We start from the raw sequence: 6,000 nt of genomic DNA on the forward strand, positions 1-6,000 counted from the left end.
CTCTTAATGCGAGTATTGAATAGTTTTCCCGGCCCGTTTTCTTTTAAAAAAAGGAGGGCTGGCAGTGCAGTCTTGTAAGACACGTGTCCTACTCCTCCCGCGCTGGTAGCTCGGGGGATCCCTGAACCGAGTGGACAACATAGCCTAAAATAAAACGATGCGAGAAAGGCCGATCCAAATGCCGCCCCAAATGGCTCGCTAAAAGAAAGAACCTTTTTAAATCTGCCAACAGCGTCCTGAATTTCAGTCGCTTTTCCCTGGAGGCACATCATGCGCACCAGGTGGTTTGAATCCAATCCATTTCCTGAAGAAGCAAGCGTGTGCCAGCAGACAGCTGTGGCCCAGTGCAGGTGATTCACACAATAACCTGTCGGTGCCATTTGCGCATTTACCCACCTACATTTCCAAATATTCCCTGCGTCGCAATCCTTTCTCTAACCATAGAAATAACAAACAAATTGGTTAGAATTCGTCCCTCCCATCGCACGAACCTCAGCTGTAGGCCTGAAGCCTGGAGCTAAATTTTACTTTGGGAGACTTGTGCCATTTTGCCCTCTCTCTCTCTCTCTCTCTCTCACACTCACTCACTCAACAAAAAATACACTCATCTGTCAAGCTCTAGTTAAACTGTTAGCCTAAACATCTACTGGTTCAACCTTTTCCACAGCGGGTAGCAAAAAAACAATTAATGCCCTCACATGAACAATGGCGTGAGTGTTTCTTTTTTCAGTACATTGTGGAGTTTTACTTGGGAGCTGGTGCACTTGCTCGTGGCCTTTGACCCCATCCTGGCCAGCTACCCCGGGCGCACGGCGTTCTGGCTCTCCCGGGTGCGGATTGTCGGGCACTGGTCGTAACGGGGGGGGCCGGGCGGGAAGCTTCACCCGAGCGGTGCGCTCGAAGGCATCGCTCGCAAAAGGGAGGATCACAATGCTCGTGGCCTTGGAGGAGATGCTGGTGTCATGGTTCATCACCTCGTGCCCTGGTGTTACTCAGGGGAGGGGGGGGGATGCAAGAGATCCCACGGCACTATTTCGAAGAAGAGCAAGGGAGTTCTCCCCGGTGTCCTGGCCAATATTTAAACCCTCAACCGACATCATTAAAAAAAAAATTATCTGGTCATTTATCACATTGCTGTTTGTGGGAGCTTGCAGTAGGCAAATTATCTGCCTACATTACAACAGTGACTACACTTCAAAAAGGAGTTCATTGGCTGGAAAGTGCTTTGGGACATCCTTACGTCATGAAAGGCGCTATATAAATGCAAGTTTTTTTTTACTGTCTTAGGAGTGAGATTCCAAGTATACAGGCAGCTCTCTCCCACCCAAACTAAGGTCCTACATGAATGCTTCGCACCCTGATCTAAAAGGTGGCCAGCACGTTTACGGGGTGGGGGGGGGGGGGGGGGAAACCAGGTTGACAGTGCTGGGACCTTCCATTCCTCGGGACTTTCAGGCCAGTGAAGGGGGCAGCTGTGGCAATGTGAACCTGGCTGCAGAAATGTCTGGGAATAGTTGTTGCTCCTCTTCAGCTCAAAGGAAAGTGGGTGAACCCCGTACGCCATCTCCCAACCGAGAGGGCAGGGCAGGTGACTTTGGCCAGGGACCCTGCCGATGCTGTACTGCAACTGGACGCAAGGGAGGAGTCCAAGACTGGTCGAGGGTGACTTTCCTTCTGGTTTCCCCTTGGAGGAGAAGACCACAACTCCAACCCTGCTGAAAGCCCATGCCCGAAACGGCACGCTCGCCACACAGGGAAATACATACAAAGGCACCGATTTCAAGTGAATTGAATCGGGAGAGTCCTTACTCTCACCGTGTCAGCCGTGGCTCAGTGGGCAGCACTCTCGCCTTGGGACACAGAAAGGTTGTGGGTTCAAGCCCCACTCCAGAGACTTGAGCACGTATTCCAGGCCGACTCTCCAGTGCAGTGCTGAGGGAGTGCTGCACGGTCAGAGGTGCCGTCTTTCAGATGAGACGTTAAACCGAGGCCTCGTCTGCTCTCTCAGGTGGGCGTGAAATATCCCACAGCACCATTCTAAGAAGAGCCAGGGGAATTCTCGCCGCTGTCCAGGTCAATATTTAACCCTCAACCAACGTCACTTTAAAAAAAAACTATCTGGTCATTATCACATTGCTATTTGTGGGAGCTTGCTGTGTGCAAAATTGGCTGCCGCGTTTCCTACATTACAACAGCGACTACATTTCAATAGTACTTCACTGTCCGTTAGGCGCTTTGGGACATGGAGGTCGTAAATGCAAGCTCTCTTATTTTTACTACTCTCTGACTGCCCGCATAGCCACGAATGCTTTGTTCCATTTTCTTTCTTAACTTAAGACCTTCTTGTCTTAAAATTTAAAAGTCAATAGCAAAAAAAAAAGGTCAGCTTGTGGTGCTGGAACACTGAGTTTCTCAAAGCTGAAGGGGAGGGAAGGGGAGAGTTGTACTTTCCCCCCTCCCCCCCGCCAACTTCATTACGGCCTCCAGAATTGCTTCACGGGTTCAAATAAAGACAACTTGTATACCACAGACAGGACACCGCAGGAATGGTTATGCAACTGGTGCAGGTGCATCCAATGCCAGAAACGAGCATCTCCCCGCCCCCACCTCAGACACGCACACACACACAAACACAGGCTGCAGTTCACATCCTGGCGTGGGTCCAGGATTCGACAGCTGTGAAGAAGGTTGGCACAAGCATTCAATAAGATAACAACTTGCCAGGATAAAAACTCCCTCTCATCTCGCTCGCGCGCTCTCTCGCACACACCGGCTGCCGTTTACCAAAGGCTGGCAAGTGTCCAAGGCAGGGCATCTGTGACTTAGTATTGGCACCGAAAATCCGCCCATGTCTCCCCCACTAATAAAATAGGCCCGATAAAAGCCCCTCATTAACTTAATAGATTGCCAAACCCAAACACTGGCGTGCAATACAAACACGACGATGGATTCCACGCCTGCAAGTTATGAGCAATGAAGTCAAAGGGGGGGATGTACAACGAGCTGCCGATTTGCAATCACCCGTGTCACACTACCGCACAAAGTCAAAATGAGCCCCAATGAATTATATTGTTGAGGGAGCGCAATGACTTGTTACTTTGGCAAATGCAGCAACCATTCTACACAAACAACCTAGCAATGAAATAAATGACTGGTTAATCTGTTTTTTTTGGGGTGGTACAGGAAACTCTTTTTTATCCAGCACCGACGGGACCGGCGTGGTGCCGGTTTATCAAAAAGTCCGGATTACAGAGAGGTATAGTTAAAAGGTATGAGAGCCCCATACACGGCAACAGATCCAAGCGTCCTTGTTGCTTAGCAACAGGTGCAGGAACCCCGGCCACAAGATCCAGGTGTCCCTGTTGCTTAGCAACAGGTGCAGGAACACCGGTTACACAGCCCCAGATCCAGCAACGGCCACTAATATGAAGTAAAACTTACCTGAACCTACTCCTGAATTTTGCCGGTTAACAGAGATTTCCGGTTATTGAGGTGCCGGTAAATCGAGAGTTTCCTGTATTTGGTTGAGGGAGGAATGTTGGGACAGGAGAACTCCCTTCACTTCTTTGGAAAGTGCCATTGGGTCATTAACGTCCATCAGGATCACTGGGCCTTGATTTTAGGTTCTGCCATCCAGGACAATGGTGCCACACTCTGTCAAATGCTGCCTTGAGGTCAAGGGCAGTCAGTCTCACCTCACCTCTGGAATTCAGCTCCTTTATCCATGTTTGGACCAAGGCTGTAATGCGGTCTGGAGACGAGTGGTCCTGGCGGAACCCAAAAAAAAGACTGGGCCTTGATTTGATGTCACGTTTAATCAGAGAACAATCCTGAATTCTCACAGTATTCTTTGTACTTGGTAGTGAGGTCAATTTACATACAGGCCAGAAAGGTTAGGAAATTTTCCCCAACTTCTTACTTCCTCAGTTCGTACCACAAGATCGCTGAGAAAAAAAAATATTGCACGTCTCCAAGCTTCATTGACTCACTTCCGAATGGCCAACTCACCAAATTGTTTCACTTTAAAGTATCCCACCCAAGCAAGGGACTGGTTAGCATAGTGCCGGCTGGGATTTACTAAGATTGCCTACAATCATTGGCTGTAAAGCGTTTTGGGTCGTGATACGCGCTATAGAAATGCAAGTCTTTTTTTTAAAAAAACAACTTGCATCTATCTAACACCTTTAACGTGGCAAAACGCCCCAAGGCGCCTCACAGGAACAATTGTCAAACAAAACTTTGACACCGAGCCACATGAGATATTAAGATACGTGACCAAAAGCTTGGAGGACACTCAACGTGCACCACACAAAACACACACAACACAAACTGACAGAGAAAGAACCAAAAGAAAATGGAGAGCAGACAGACAATACCTGCACCTGGTGTGGGAGAACCTGAGCAAATGCTGCTGGTGCAGGCCGCAGATAAGGCCAACAGCTGTCCCTAATCTCGGTTAATTCTCACCTGTTTAATGTTCACACAACGACCACTTGGGGGTACCAATATATAGTTTTATGGAAAGGATGCTGTGATTGCCACAACATTTAGGTAGGCAGTTAAGTGGCACTCGCGTGCTGTTCTACATTAGAAGATCTACATGTCAAGGTGTAGCAGGTGGTACTCTTCTGAGCTTTTGGTCATAATTGGGGGTGAACTACCAGCAGATGTTGATGTTTTAATCCAGAATACCACCCAGTCTTGCTTCATCCACCTCGCCTCCCCGGAAATGCTGACTCTTGTGGGGGCCTGGTTCCATGGGCCCTGGTGGCCCCCTGGTTCGTCACCATAGAAACATAGAAGATAGGAGCAGGAGTGGGCCATTCGGCCCCTCGAACCTGCTCCGCCATTTAATGAGATCATGGCTGATCATCCAAATTCAGTACCCTGTCCCTGCTTTCTCCCCATATCCCTTGATCCCTTTAGCCTTAAGAAATATATCTAACTCCTTCTTGAATATATTTAATGAATTGGCCTCAACTGCCTTCTGTGGTAGAGAATTCCACAGGTTCACCACTCTCTGGGTGAAGAAATTCCTCCTCATCTCAGTCCTAAATGGCTTACCCCTTATCCTTAGACTGTGACCCCTGGTTCTGGACTCCCCTGCCATTGGGAACATCCTTCCTGCATCTAGTCTGTCTAGTCCTGTTATAATTGTATAAGTTTCAATGAGATCCCCTCTCATTCTTCTAAACTCTAGCGAATACAAGCCCAATCGACCCAATCTCTCTTCATACGTCATTCCTGCCATGCCAGGTATCAGTACCAAAATGGCCAACTCTTCACGTGCAACACCTACACAGTCAGCGTGACAGGAGGGGCCTCACACAACCAAGCCCAATCCTCTTCTCTCTCACACAAAGTCCACATACCTGCATGGCCCAACAAAGCTTATTGGATGGTGAGCAGCAACAGGAACAAAAGAATCTCCACCCAGCTGTTCGACTAAAGATTGGTCGACATCTGAAAGGAAATTGAAGAGGCTGGGAGGCATAGCGAGAGGACTGGGAAGTATCAGGGCAGATACTACACACTTTTGCTATCCATTCCCCCTCCCATCGATTTTCTTCCTTACCCTCCCTTGCCCCCCCTCCTGAAGGTGCTGCCTCCTTGCTGTGGTATGGTTCCACAGTGATACTCGCCTTCCAGTATCTTGCCCAAGTGCTGATTCTTCATGCGTGAACACAGGCAGTGAGTGCTGACCCAGGCTTGTCTTCACCTGACATCCTCTTCACTGCAGGAAGCGCTTACCCTTTAACGATTCTCCCCTCCTGAATTCAGGACACTGAAGCTAATTTGAACACGGCCACACATTCAGCAGAGACCAGAAAACTCAGCACAGATCAGAGATCACAAGAAACATACAGAGAGCACAAGAAACATATAGAGATCACAAGGTCATTCAGCCCATCGTGCCTGTACTGGCTCTTTGAAAGAGCTATCTCATTAGTCACACTCCCCTGCTCTTTCCCCTTAACCCTGCAAAAAATATTTTTAAGT

Source organism: Somniosus microcephalus, chromosome 13 (assembly GCF_052327205.1).
Source record: "Somniosus microcephalus isolate GS21.2 chromosome 13, FLI_Smic_1.0, whole genome shotgun sequence".
In the NCBI taxonomy this organism is placed as follows: Eukaryota; Metazoa; Chordata; class Chondrichthyes; order Squaliformes; family Somniosidae; genus Somniosus; species Somniosus microcephalus.